The 15,502-nt window shown below is 43.6% G+C and overlaps 1 protein-coding gene and 1 long non-coding RNA gene across 14 annotated transcripts in view; both read right to left on the reverse strand.

Annotated features, from left to right (window-relative positions):
* Positions 1-15,502, reverse strand: part of FOXN3 (forkhead box N3) — a 460,729-nt gene that overhangs the window by 52,759 nt on the left and 392,468 nt on the right. The window lies entirely within an intron of this gene.
* LOC134728994 (uncharacterized) overlaps positions 284-15,502 on the reverse strand; it is a 37,872-nt gene continuing 22,653 nt past the window's right edge. Inside the window, exon 2 of the long non-coding RNA XR_010109833.1 lies at positions 284-15,191. This is a non-coding gene — a long non-coding RNA (uncharacterized LOC134728994). The remainder of the gene's footprint in view (positions 15,192-15,502) is intronic.

Consider the following 15,502-nt stretch of genomic DNA (forward strand, 5'->3'; position numbering starts at 1 on the left):
GGGAAATGCAACCTGCCTGGATTTTCATATAGACAGACTCTCTCAGTTCTAAGCACAGAATAATAGAATTTTCGAGCTAAAAGAGACCCTCTGAAATCATCTTACTGATGAACAGTGTGAAAAAGATCTACTTGAATTAGCGGGCTGGATGGAGGCTGAGACAGGAGCCAGGTTCAACCAGGGTCTTGAGCCACAATCTGCTCGACCCCTCCACCTGTCTCTTAAACATCAAAGAAGCTACATCCCAGTGATGCCTTCCAGAGAAAGACAGAAGATCTCCCAGTTTTTCTTTTTTAACAACATTAGACAAGTCCTCTCAAAGGCCTCATTTCCTAATCACGCAACGACAAACACACTAAAATAAAATGAGGTACTCACCTACCTTCCACGGATATTTGGAAGAATAAACTTTTTGTTACTCTAAAACACTTCGGACTCACTGGATATTCCATATATATGAATGATATAAACAAATGCGATGATAAAATCACAGGGGTGAGGAACTCACAGAACCAGCTGTAGTTACCACCTTATTTGGCGGCCATGTTAATTCCAGTTCTTGCTTCCAACACAAAGCCCAGGCAGCTAATCTGTGCCTCTCTCATTCCTTTACCTTTCCCCAATAGCTATTCAATAACCCTGACGAATGGCCAATATTTTTCCAATGGTATTTCAAATCCTTAGCCAACACTAGAAAAATTTGAGAGATATTGGAGCACCAGCTAATTCCTTCCCGGCTGAAAGGAGGAACAGAAAATTCCAAAGTGTGATATAAACAGTTTCAGATAAATAGCAGACAATGTCACACCACAACATTTACACAGCGGAGTGACGATTCCTGCTTGAAGGCATGGGCTTTGAATAAATGGCCCTGAGAAATACAGTTTTTACCAATATGCTTTTCTTGAATAGAACCTGGGAGTGAATGATGTTCTCTATATTTGTAAACACTTCTTTATTCAGAAAAGCAAAACTTACCCACTATTCAGGTGTCCAAAACTAGAGTTTAAAGAAAAGAATAATTGCTTTACTCCTTTTCTAGGCATGTCACTACTAAGAAATATGACTATTTCCTTTTGGTTCAGTAAAACAACACAAAGGAACAAGTCTAAATACATCACAACAACGGTATTTAATTGGGCCTAGTGCATTTGCATCTCAATATAAAGTCACTGCATGATATACCAATGCGGATGCACTGATGAAGTTCATTCCACCATTGTTAACAGATAAGGAGAAACTTTTCAGTGGGAAATTCTTCATGTTTTACATTATTTATTGGAACATTTCATGTACTTAACTTGGCTGAGAAACTCCAATTCCATGATACACAAGTATTTTGCAAAATATGTGCCTACTTTTCACAGTCCCAGAACTGTGGCTTGACACAGCACCTAGCATACTGATATGGTTTGGATCGGTGTCCCCACCAAATCTCATGTTCAGTTGTAATCCCCAATGTTGGAGGTGGGGCCTGGCAGGAGGTACCTGGATCATGGAGGTGGATCTTCCATGAATGGTTCAGCACCATCCCTTCGGTGCTGCTCTTGCAATGGAGTTCTCACAAGATCTGGTTGTTTAAATGTGTGTGGCGCCTGCCCCCGCCCCTCTCTCCCTCCTATGAAATGCCAGCTCTCCCTTTACCTTCCTCCATGATTGTAAGTTTTCTGTGGCCTCCCCAGAAGCTGAGCAGGTGCCTCCATGCTTCCTGTACAGCCTGCAGAACCGTAAGCCAATTAAACCTCTTTTCTTTATAAATTACCCAGTCTTAGGTATTTCTTTACAGCAATGCGAGAATGGACTAAGACACATACTGTTGTCATTCAAATACTCTATTTAAATAAAAGCCCTGATTCTCTAGAGTTTTGCTTTGCTGCTCAGTAAATCAGCCTCTACTATATTTATCCCTAAGTGTCATTTGCAGCATTAATTAACACAAACAAGCCATGTATTTAAAGACCATCATTTCCTATTTTAGTTACATTTTGGTTGTAGACTGCACATTTCATTTAGTTATTTGTCAGTGTAAGGACAACCTCAGCACCCGGTAATGGAAAGGGTTAAAAACAGAGGTGCTATAGAGTCAGCCCCTTCCTTTGGTGTTTCATCAGACAGGTTATCAAAGTGAAACATGCCATCGACAGGGTAAAATCCTGGCATCTGCTGAGTGGCAAATTCGGCTCACTTCATTTTGCTTTATTTTATTCTCCAAAGAAACTATACAGTTTGGACTACAGAACACAATTAATTTTTACATTTCTCCACTCTCTGGCAGCTTATTTTCTCCATCTAGACATGTTGCAAAAACCAAAAAACAAAAGAGAATAGCTAACGAAGCCATAGTGGATTTATTGTATTGATTCCATTTCACATAAAGATGTTAATTCATCCAATTCTTTAAAAAGTTTCATTACCTTTCATCTAGAATATACCGTGTCCCACCCAAGCCAGCTGATGTCACTCTACACGTTTCACTGTGCAGTTTTTACTTCTGGAGGGACCTGAGCCCAGATTCAAAGCAATTTTGGAGATTAAGCTTTGCAAGTAAATTCATTTTTATCACAATCTTCATGTTGCAAAGTGGCCAAGTCATCTTGGTCATGTTTATTAACTAAAGGTAATAGGAAAGATCCTAATCAGAGCTTCAGTGTATGCAACGGTACAAACCAATTCTCTCTCTGGATGTGGACAGAAAGTTCTCAACTCCAACCACTGAATCTCATTAGTGTCCTGGGACCTGATCAACAGTACCATGGCTTGCTGATGACCACCCAAACAAAAGCAGTTTCTGGAGGAGCAAAGAGTCGCTTATACTGAAGAAAGAACAGGAAACAGGCTACAAAGAGGGATCTGGGGTAGGTGGTCAGTCCACAGGAAGACTTAAACCTTCAGAAAGTACATGTAGACACTGGGAATTTGTGCATGTTTCTGGAAAGGGTCCATAGCTTTTATCCAATTCTTTTAGGAGTGGATTATACAGAAAGGGGTAGCACTGGCTTAAGATTCACTCATCATTAGGTTGAGTCTCACCCCAGAGAGCATCAACAGAACAGAACAAAATTCTCTCCCCTTGCTAAAAGGAAGCATTATGATCCTTTGGTCTGAGATGATCTCGAAATATTTGCTATAACAGGAAGATGTGTTCTGCTAGGGACTGAATGTTTATGTCTCCCTAAAATTCATACATTGAATCCCTAACCTCCAATTTGATGGTATTTGAAGATAGGGCCCTTTGGGAGGTGATAGATTTAGAGGAGGTCATGTTCTTCATGATGGGATTTGTGGCTCTGTAAGAGTGGCATAAGTAGTGACCACATAAGAGAGATCTCCTCTTCCCTCTCCACACAAGCACAGAAAAAAAGGGTAGGTGATGATACAGCCAGACGTGAAAGTCTGTACACCAGAAACCATACCCTGCTGGACCTCGATCCTGGACTTCCAGCCTCCAGAACTGTGAGACAATACATTTCTGTTGTTTAAGCCACCTAGTCTGTGGTATTTTGTTATGGCAGCTGGAATAGAATAAGACATGTTCTTTGGCCAGTGTTATGTTATAGAATCTCACAATTCACAAGGATCATGTGTTGGGGGCACTGTGGATTGCTCCTTCAAACTGCGGAGGTTGGGAAGCTACAGTCTTCATCTTCCAGACTTCCTTGCAGCTGGGGTTCTGGGGGTAAATTCAGTTCTGCCAATTAGATGAAGTCAGGCTGAGGTGAGGTGAGGCCCCCTTTGGCTGTGTGAGTGGCCTGCAATGCTGCAGAAAGGCTGGGTTTTCCTGCCGTGACCTCCCAGTGCCCATTCTCCAGTGCCTGGGTGTCGAGAGGCAGTTGCAGGGGTGGCAGTGGGCTCTGGGTCACAGCCATGAGGTGTGTTCCTGACCACACAGATCCGGCGATGGCAGCCTGCCTGGTGGCTGGCTCCTTAGGATTCTGGAAATCATTTCTGAAAGGCTGGCCTGGGTCCCCCTCCTTTGGCCCTTCCAACAATTTTGTAAATACTTAATTCTTTGTATTGTCTCCCTTTCTGCCTCAGCCCCTTAAACTACTTATCACTTCTGTATCTCAGACCACAGAACCAGGCACATTAAAATCCTCCATGTCTGGAGGGCCCAAAGAGCTGTTTGCCTCCAGGAGGGCTCTGCTGGTTTAATGAGGATCAGGTTTGACACAGCTAAGGAGCAGTTACTTTCCGGAGCTCATTGTTGCTAAAGAGATACGTTATAAAAAACTCAGGTCTTTTAAGTTGACAATTTCAAAAAGCCACTCAAAGGCAGACCAGGCCTCTGCAGTTTTACAAGGTTAGTAGAGGGAGGGGGAATTTCCTCATTTTGTTTTTCTGGACATAGAGATACCATCTGGGCATGCTCCTGGCTGCCAGCTAAGGCCTCCCCGTTCAACATCCTTCCCAGGCACAGGGAAGTGTCAGAGCAGATGGATAGAATGTGACCACACACCTGCTGCCCATCTCTCCCCCAACCTTCCATACAGCATTGCCTTGAGACAACCTCAGTTCAGCTCTGAATCCTTGCCTTTCACCAAGGGCCTCATAAGAAAAGGGTATCTGTGGAACCTTCGTAACTACATTAAATTCTGTTGAAGACATTTCTTACCTTACTCATTGAAAGCCCCAAGACAGGGGCTCATTCTTAGAGGCAGGCACTTCACTGGTATGTGTACTTATACCAGAAATAAGAGCTGTGTGTACCATATTTCTCTTTTTGCCTTAGCTGCTAGGAAACTCGAAGATGGCTTTTGAATCGGTCACTCTAGTTTCCTTAGACCCTGCAGAGTGACTGTCCCTCTCTCCCCTTTTTTCCCATATAGCTACTGTTTCAAAACCCTACCTTAAGGATGGCTGATTCCATTGTTTCTTGCACTTTTATCATTATAAGTCACCTCTCTTTTTTGGGAGACAGGTGAAATATATAGATACGTAAAACTTAAGTATTTGTTTTGGCTAGCTACTGGTTTGAGGACATGAGCCTTTCAGCCCACCCTGTGTGGAAAATACTGAAGAGAGGTAATAAATAAGGCCCTTTCCCATTTGTCCTGGGGGAGGCAGTAAGACTGCCCCTACCCCAGAGGAAATTTGACAACTATGTTTCTTAAAGAAGGCATACAATATCAAAAATTGTGGTGCAGTTGCTTAAGGCTATACCTAATAATTTATTAAGCTATTGTTTCTTCTAAATTTTATACTCACTGTAACAGTAACAAAGATAATATTACCATGTACAATTTATTAAGCTATTGTTTCTTCTAAATTTTATACTCACTGTAACAGTAACAAAGATAATATTACCATGTACATTGTTGACAGATGGGTCTTTACTCAATGAGTTTTCTCACGGATCTTTAAAGAGTTTAAAAACTAAGTCTCTTGGGGCAATATGCAAACAAAAAAAAGTGGCAAAATGTTCTGGAAGAAGTTACAAAGTTCCCAAAGATGAACAAATAATTCAGTGTGCCTTCTCTCTCAACTTTGATGATATATCTTTTTTGTTTGTTTGTTTAAAATACCTACCAACCAGTCTGGGCAGGTTTCTTAGCATGGATGGCCACTGTTTCCTTATCTGTAAAAGAAGGGGGTTGGACTAAATCTCTAAAATGGATTCTGTCATCTGTGAAGCAAGCTCCGTCATCCTCAGCTCCACCCGATGTTGAAAGAGGACCAGGTTCGTACGTGCAAGTCCCTACTAGAGACCAGGTCCCTGCCTCCTGCACCGTGCGGATGACTGCACTCCCTTGGCTGGACAGAAAGGGTCACCCTTGCCAGGCCTTCTTGTTGGTTAATCTCTTCACATCTATTTGCTCCGCTGCCCCGACAACTTAACAGCAAACAAAGGCCTGGGCTCCATGCCACTCACTCCGAATCGGGAACCTGCCTATTTTGTTTACTTTGGGGCACAAGAAGGAAGCAAACAGCAGCTTTTGTAAGTCAAGTTGGTGATAGTCTTCACTCAATTACGGCTGTGAAAAGAGGGAGAGATGGAAAGGACCCTTTTCCAGGGCAGGCACTTCATGCTGACCCACTCTACCCAAGTTTCCTTTCACTGGCATCGACTCTGGAATTGGTTCGACTTTGAGGGAGCTAACCATATTTTCTGCACTTTGTCAGACTGTTTTTTTCTCAGCCCAGTGGGGACCACGTAATGTGAATGCCTTCTATCTAAGCAGAGTATTTTCTTGAAAGAAAAAGCACAGGCTACAACTAGCTCCTTGGGAGTAATACAATTCCATTTTCTGATTCTTATCATCAGGCCAGATGCTGCTTCTGACTGTAAAACTATTACCGGGTAAGGTGAGGCAAGCCAAGTGCTTTAAATAAGCAGAATTAAAAGAATTTACCATCAGATGGTTAACAAGAAAAGGGAGAAGGTACATTAGGCGAGGGTAGTATATTCTATGGAAAATATCTTGCAAGGCGTCTAAACCAGACAAAAACAGGATTGGTTGGTTTATTATATAATTAAACTGCAGTCAGCAATGGGCAGGGTCTTCTGTCTTTTAAAATCCAAACTAGTTATTCAAGCTTTCATTGGATACAGTTTAGAGATTCTATTTGGGGAAGGAACCCAATTTTTTTTTTTTTTTGTCTGGGTTAGAGTTAAAAAAAAGAAGTGCTGCTTTGCAAATCTGGATTCTAGTCTCAATAAAACAATCACAATCCCCTCCTCCTTCCTCAAATATCTTTTTTGCTTCATTTCTTCAGAGTTAGGAGAATAGAGATTTTTTTTTTTTGGCAGAAAGCCAAAGTAATATCCCAACAAGATATCTGACTTCTTTACAGAGACATACTGTTTCATGTTTGATTTTGATTTTCAAAAGCAGAATAATTTTCACATCATTATATAAAAGGCTTCCACTATTTAAAATGTCATTTCTAAATTAATTTTATACCCCTGAGGCAAAATGCATCCGACCACATTGAATTCTACCCATTTAAAGAAGGTGGGGACTTGGTGAAAGTGGCAGAAAAACTCTCAGTCTTTACAACAAGAAGTCAAAGTCAGTTGTTTCTGGAAGCTGGTTTTGCTTTTCATATGGCATGTCTCCAGTTGTGAATCCCTATCAGATGAAATGCAGAAGAAAAGTGGCTCTTCTGTGCAATTTCTGCAGTGTGGCAGTCAGGAGAATTTGTTGGCCCAAGAGACCTACAGCAACATTCCTGCGTCTGGCGGCGGCGGCAAGACAGCTGAAAAATTTGATGACTTGCTATCTTAAAATCTTAACAGCTGGGCAGATGACGGAATAATGAAATGGCTCCTTGTATCTAAAACCCTTCATCTCACCTTAAAGACAAGCCAGCGTATGCTTAAGAAAAGAACCTCAGTGACCTCCTGATAAAGTATATTAATTTGCTAAGTGTTGTTCTAGAGGAATGCCTACCTTTTCTCATCAAAAGTCAGAAGTGACCATTTGTGCCCAGGAGCAAAGAGTTAAGCTGAGCAGTCCAGTGCCCTATGGGGCTACGGGTGCCTAGGCTGATGTATCCTAGTGATAGGAAAGTTGGTGAACAGGCACTTACAGAGGACGTCCTGTGGACAGGCACACAGGTGTAGGGTAGGGGCTGGGAGGGAGGAGGTAGCTCAAGGAGGAATCATTCCAGCAATAAAAGGTATTATGCTCTAATCGGGTACAAACCTTCCATCATCCCTGCTTGATAAAAAAGAAAAAACATAAACACAAAAACCCAAATGTTTACCCAAGGCAGAATCAGCTGTAAGGCATAGGTCAAAGGGGAAAATGTCTCGGCAGGTAAGGAGTTTATAACATCATCATAGAATAGATGCATTCAGAATGCATCTAAGCCACTGTCCCACACCCTAACCCGGGTGCCCAACATTTAGTGCCAGAACCTCTGGAACTACCTTCCAACAGGTCTCCCTGCCTCAGTCTCCCTCCCTGCTATCCCACTCTCCTCATGGGACCACACTCAGGCCCCTTTTTCCTTCTAAGCTTCTGTAGGCTCTTCTCCATCCTTCAAGATGGTCCAACTCTGCTCTCCAGCATTCAAAGCCCAATGGCTTGTGGCCCTTGCTGAACCAAATGTCCCCCAGCCAGGTTCTCACTGACCTTAGGCCAGGTTTGGTTTTAGATGGTTTTATCCATGATGCCACCCATCTAGAATCACTTCCCCAGACTTTCTTCCAAAGAAAACTGTTCCCACCCCTTAATGAAAATCCACCTTCCACAATCCACAATCCTCATTGTTCCCCGCTGTGTGTGGCTGTCATCAAAACCTTCCACAGCCATCTGATTTTCCATTTTTATTACCCTACAACCAGGCCAGATGCTTCTTGAGGGCAAGGAGTGTGGAAATGGCATCTTCTTATTCTCTATATCTGCCCTTCCCCCAGCCTGGCCCTATGCTGTGCTGATTCTGTTGAAGATAACTCTTTAATTTCTCTTTTAGGAGGATCCTGGGTAAACGGGGTATGTAAATCTGGAAGCTGCTCAAAAAAGAAACAGTTGTTTTAGGAAAATGACAAGGGTGTGAGATCTCAAAATGTTTTTTTGGTTCGTTTTTGAGACAGGGTCTCACTATGTCATTGAGGCTGGAGTGCAGTGCTGCGATCACAGCTCACTGCAGCCTGGACCTCCTGGGCACAAGCAATCCTCCTGTCGCATTGCAGCCTCCCAAGTAGCTGGGACTACAGGCACCTGCCACCACACATGGCTATTTTCTTCCTTTTTGTAGAGATGGGGTCTCTCTATGTTGCCCAAGCTGGTCTTGAACTCCTGGGCTCAAGCAATCCTTCTGTCTTGGCCTCCCAAAGTGCTGGGATTACAGGCATGAGCCACCACGCCTGGCCTCAAAATGTTTTTATGTGTTCTTCACCTCTGCCACGCCTAGCTGCTAGTAAGAAGAGTGCCAAAGACTCAGAGTCCTGGAGCCAAACACATCTGGGTTCTAATTCGCCATTTCATTCACTTGCTGTGTGCTTTTGGGCAAGCCACTTCACTTCTCTGAGCTTCAGTTTCCTCTCCAAAGGGGACCATGCACCCTAGTTCATAGGGAGGTGGTGAAGAATTACATCTTCTTTAAAAGCACAATTAAAAATTATATTTAAAATAGTCTTGGTAGTTCCTTTGGAAATGTCAGCTTCCCATGCCCACCCATGGGTCCCAACAAACTACCAAAGGGAAGGAACAAAGTCCAGTCCCCGCCAGCTTTGCAGTGACCCACTTCCCTCCTGTTTGTGGGAGCCCTCCCCAATGCTGAGCCTGCAGCACTGCTGCCGGGCCTGGCTCGCTATGCTGGTGGCTCCCCGAGGTGCTGGTGCACTCAGGCAAAATGAACTGAACATCTGTATTCTATTTGCTAATGAGCAATCATCATTTGTACCTTTTTCCAGCCTGGGATTCAGCTGCTTGGAATACTAATGCCATTAGAAATTGGAATCTTTTTTGAAAAACACATACTCTTTTAGCAAAACCCGGTTTCACTCACTGACATTTTTATGGTTCCTGGGATTCCTTGGCAATTCACTGCTGGTTACAAAGCCCTTAATTCCCCTGGGCCCCTCTCCGCCATGCCTGCACCTATCTGTGTAATATTTGGGTGTCTGGGTGGGGATTGGGATCCAGAAGACTTGACTGGTCCTAGACTTGCCTTTTCAACTAATTCAGTGACTATGATCGGACAAGTCAATGGAGCATTCCTTTTTAATCATGTGATTTTTAACTAATCACAAGATTAATACAAGACTACAACTGCTTATTTTAAAACTCAGGTCATCACAAGAGAGGTCACCCAATCCTATTCCCTTGCCTTTTCCCTAAAGGTAACCTTACAACCTTGGTGTGCACCTGTCCTGAGCTTTTTTCTATGAAGATGAGCATCTGTGTCTTTCAAAACAATTGAGTATTAAGTTTGTGTGTGTTTTACACATGTGAAGACAAACGGATACGTTGTTCTACAGCTTGCTTTTTTCATTCAATGATAAGTTTTGTCTTCTATTCAAGAGGGATATGGCTCATGCCTTTTCATTGCTGAAATTCAATCTATTTCAACATTTCCCTGGTCATGAACATTTTAGGTTGTTTCCAATTTTTGGCTTTTATAAAGAATGCTGTAGTGAGCCTCCTTGCACACGTCTGGCTGTGGACATGTGGGGCTGCTTTTCTAGGGAAAGTGACTCAAAAGAGACTTTCTGGGTCTTGCTTTCCTCATCTGTGAAATGAGAGGTCTGGACTGAACAGTCACCATTATGACCCTACTTCTATTGTACGTTTTGTGGCATTAGGAACCAACGTAGGAAGCCTTTGTTTCTATATACAAACTCTATTCTCAATTCAGCACCCGCTAAGACTTTCCCTAACCTTCCAAGGTCTTCCATAAGCAAAGCTCATTTATTCTTATTTTCTCCTTTTATTTAACAGATTGTTATTCTCAATCCTGCATCTTTGTCAACTCCCTTCTTCCCCTAAGAAATTCCTGCTTAATACTTGACAGGCACTGATATGGTTTGGCTCTGTATCACCACCCAAATCTCATGTCGAATTGTAATCCCCACATGTCAGGGGAGGGAGGCGGTGGGAGGTGACTGGATCATGGGGGTGGATGTCCCCATCTTGTGACAGTGAGTTCTCACGAGATCTGATGGTTTAAAAGCGTGGCACTTCCCCTTCTGTCTCTCTCCTGCTTCCATGTAAGACATGCCTTGCTTCCCCTTTGCCGTCTGCCACCATTGTAAGTTTCCTGAACCCTCCAGCCATGTGGAACTGTGAGTCAATTAAACCTCTTTACTTTATAAATTACCCAACGTCAGGTATGTCTTTATAGCAGTGTGAAAACGGACTAATAAAAGCAATATTGGAGACGCTCAGAGCTTCTAACTTTGTGTTTGCACATGTGTTCCCATGAATGTCAGCCCCATGAGGGAAGGGCCTTGTCTTTCCTTAGCCTGTGTTCCCCGGGAGCATGGCACCACATGCAGTGGGCTGTCATCAAACATCTGGCGAGTGGATGGCTGCGACTCTTACCATGTACTGGAAGTACAACTTGGGACAATTTGACATAACCGCTCTGTGCCTCAGTTTCTTCACCTGGAAAATGTGATAATAGCACCCCCTTCCCTTACAAACAAGTTGATACACGCAAAGCCCTTAGAACAGCGCCTGGTTTGTAGGCATTGTCAATGAATGTTAGCTACTATTACAGTTGTCATTAAAGCTGTGTTGGTTGGATATTCCATCTGACCAATAGGATATGTATCCAGCAGCGCCCCTGAGATTGCTGGGATGCAGCGCTGAGGTATCATTGGGCTAGGTTTGCCAGAAGCTGTTAGGAGAGAAGTCTCAGGCAGGATCCTTGCCACTTACAGAACTAATCTTCGGTCTGCAGTTGACTATTTTTTTAAAATTATAATGATGTATATAATTCCATACTGATATCAACTGACGAGCTGAACTTTATGTTTGCTTTGCTCCATTTTGCTATGCTTTTTGCAAGCCACACCTTCCTCCTCCTTTCTTCTCATCACATTTTTCTTCTTCCTCTTGCGAGGCCCAGCAGATCTCCCAGAGAAGCCACATGCTTTGGATTCATTTGCGGCCTCCCTTGGTTCCAATTCAGACCATGGAAAGTGGCAGAGCAGTTGAGGATGCAGGCTCTGGATTCAGGTGGCATGGGTTCAAATCCCGGCTCCAGTACTTACCAGCAGTGTGACCACAGTCAAGATACTTAACCTCTTTGTGCTCCAGTTTTCTTATCTGTAAAATGGGCTGAGGATTAAATGAGCTGGTGTGTAGAAAGCATGTACAGAGTAGCTGGCACACAGCACTGAATAGTGTGCTGCACCATCTTCAGATCTAAATGATACAACTAAAGCATCACCATTTTCAGGACCCGCAATGCAAGCTGTGTGCTGGTGATACGACTGATTTTTCCCGGCTGCAAATACACACACGGCTCTTTCCATACTACCTACTTCATACTACCTACTGTACGGCAGCCTGGGTTAAGAATGTGTATTCATGGGCTGGATCGGGAAGAGAGCAGTGGCCATGACTGTGGTAAAGATGTCTGATCTGGACCCAGATGGTACCCTGCCCTTGGTCCCCCAGCATCTCTCTGGGGCTGACCTGCCAGGCAAATGAGCATCAGTACTCCTATCAGAGGAATTTCTCAATTGTATCCAAGTATTAATACATGCTTTGAAAGACGGCCAGAAGAATGCCCTGAGAACCATCAGAAGGCAAAGATTAGCTCCAGGTGAGGCAGTTCTACTACACAGGCTAACATGATAGAACGAGGACTGAAAAATCACCAAGGGGAGGCAACCCTGACAGCAAGGAAAAACATAAAAATTAATTACAGCACTCTATGGAGAAGGTGTTCAAACCCTGAAGCTTATGGAATCAGGCTGGTAGCTGAAAGTGAGTTCAGGCATGCATTAAAAACAGAACCTATTTTTACACCAACAAGCAGCAGAGGCAATAGGTACAAAACTCTCAAACGAAGGCAGAAGCCTGTGTGTGTAATACAAGCCCTAGTGTGGTGTAAGGGCCACTGAGAATTACCACTAAATGTAGCGTGGATTTTATTATTTGACAGTAAACATAGTGGTAACAATGATTATTTTGTTATAATGGTAGTTCTATTCCAGCGAAGTGTCTTAGGCTAGCATTTCCTCCTTTCTCTTGGATGGTGTTCCATTGCTATGACAACCAATAACATTTTGCACACCACAGAGCACTATATCATGTATCACCATGGCAGAAAAGGAAATGCCATACTGTACTTAAAAGCCACCTTCTTTTCTTTCTCTCTTTTAAAATCTGTTATCACTCCCCATGCATTATTCACTATGCCATATTATATATAACCTTTACCTTTGGTTACAGTCAGATTTGTGATATATGAAGCAAAAGCCAGAAAGCCTTGCAAATCCCTTAACATTTTCTAACAAATAAAGGATAACCAAACTGTATTATTCTGATTTTTCTTCAACACAGTCATAAAGAACTTGATTTTACCAACTTCCTCACTGGATCAAAGGCCTTTGTCAGACTTTCGCCACTGTTTATCTTATGCAGCAAGATCTCTCTCAGTGACACGGCTGGGAAGTAAAGTATCCCCTCTAAGAGAATTTTCCAATACAAGAAGCATCACCTCTTAAAATATCATTTTTTTATTTTAAATATTTTAACAAAATTTAAAAATCACGTCATACACCAACTTCCCTGTCTACATAATCTTTTATTTTTTTTTTTTTGAGATAGAGTCTTGCTCTGTTGCCCAGGCTGGAGTGCAGTGGCACGATCTCGGCTCACTGCAAGCTCCACCTCCTGGGTTCACGCCATTCTCCCGCCTCAGCCTTCCAAGTAGCTGGGACTACAGGCGCCTGCCACAGCGCCCGGCTAATTTTTTGTATTTTTAGTAGAGACGGGGTTTCACCGCGTTAGCCAGGATGGTCTCGATCTCCTGACCTCGTGATCTGCCCACCTCGGCCTCCCAAAGTGCTGGGATTACAGGCGTGAGCCACCGCGCCCGGCCTACACAATCTTTTCTTGAGAACTTAGTTGTCACCGTGGAAACCCATCACTGGCCATTGCTGTGGTACACAGAGCTCTCCAGAGCTGATGTCACCTGGGAGGTACCCTGCCTATGCCCACTGTGGGGTTGGGGAGCTCTGGACAGAGTCAACTAAAGCTGGGAATATACCAGCTCATTTTAACATCTGTCAGCGTTGCCTGGTCCCCCAAGACAGGAAATACATGAAAATTATGCACAATTCCACAGAGTTTCAAGGTCTTTGGATTCTAATGGAAAGACGCTTACATATATTAAGATACAAAAAAATGTAAATCCAGTCTAGTGACAGCCAGAGGGCAGGGGACGTAGACTAATGCAAGTGGACAGAGAAATCCGTAAGGTTTACCATGAATCTAAGGAGTGTGGGCCACATGAAATCTGCCTCTTTATTTTGTGGCCTCATTTACAAATGACTATAAAAAGGAGCTCAACCCAGGAGTCAGGGGCACAGATACCCAGCCGAGCTCAGGAGGACACCTGTTGGTCACCGAAACATCTCAGCAAGCCGGGAAGGCAGCCCCACCTTCCCACCCAAATTCACCTAGGAAGGCGATGCCCAAAACTACCTGGGATGACACAATTGATGGTTTCTTTAGTGAAATAAACATCATTTTCTTTGCTCTTCTCTCCTACCTCCCTCTACCCTTCCTTTAAAAAGTAAAATAAAATAAAAATTTAAAAAAAGGAAATAATTGGGGGCAAAAGTTTTGCTGAGAGTACCTAAACTATGGAATCTGCCTTTAGTGTTTCTGTAGGATAAGAAACAATTTGGCCTCAATTTTTTTTTCTTTTTAAACAGAGACAGGGTCTCACTATGTTGCCCAGGCTGGTCTTGAACCCCTGGGCTCAAGCAATCCTTCTGCCTTGGCCTCCCAAAGTGCTGGGATTACAGATGTGAGCCACCGCACCTGGCCTGGGCTTGGTTTTTAAAAAATGTGAACTGCAGAGCCAGATTTACTTACTGGTCTGTTATTTCCCGCAATCTGAATGACCGAGAGGCTTGTGACTGAGGCACAAGTTGAGTTGAGCCACTGTATGCTAGATCTATGAGGATGGGAGGCCGAGGGTGGAAGGGAAGGTGGCGAGGCTGTGTTGGGTGGTCCTGAAGTCGGCCTCCAGTGGGAAGAGCACTAGTCCCTGGGTGGGCAGGTGCAGACCACGGGCTGTGGTTCCAAGGCCAGACCCCATGGCCTCCCGCCTCCCCTTTCCCACAGCAAAGGTCACCACAAAGGCCAGGGGCAGGTTCTCCTGGGAGATCGCCCAGGGTGCAGGTTGCTGATGGCTTCCCACATTTCGGGTGAGAAGGGGCCTGCTTGTCCACCTTTGTGAGCTTCCTCAGGGCGAAGAAGAATTAGAAATCCCAAGGACTGAACTGCATTCCTGGGCAGCCTCCAGGAGCCTCCAATTGCTCAGACTTTCCTTCTCAAAGTTGCCAGAAGCCCCTGCTAGGTCCCTTTCAGAAAGCATCCGATTTGGAATTTATGGCAATTCTCCCACTGGGCAGTCGAGGGTGAGAGGTGGGCCGGGTGCGGCGCTGGTTGCTGGGGAAGAGACGTTTCCAAAGATCCCTGAGGTCTGGAAGTCAGGGGGAGAGGCGTCCTCATGGGAAGCAGGTCTTTCCATGCTTGGACAATTTGTGTGAGCATCTTTTACCCCCAGGAACATTTAGAATAAAGCAGAGAAATGCTTAAGGAAATCAGGTCTGTAGAATGAATTCCTTAGACAAGACATCAATGCAGATCAACATATCAACGCAGATCAATGTATCAATGGTTCTAACTATTTGAAATACTCACTGTATTTCAAACATAGTATTTCAAATATTTATAACAATTAAGAGAATCTACCCATTAGAATAACAGACCAGCCTTGAGACTTTAACTTAAAATGTGGCATTAAATAATCAACTTAGATTTTGATTTGAAGTCAAAATCTCAGTAAGGTCATATATACTATA

This window comes from Pan paniscus, chromosome 15, assembly GCF_029289425.2.
Source record: "Pan paniscus chromosome 15, NHGRI_mPanPan1-v2.0_pri, whole genome shotgun sequence".
NCBI classification, from domain to species: Eukaryota; Metazoa; Chordata; class Mammalia; order Primates; family Hominidae; genus Pan; species Pan paniscus.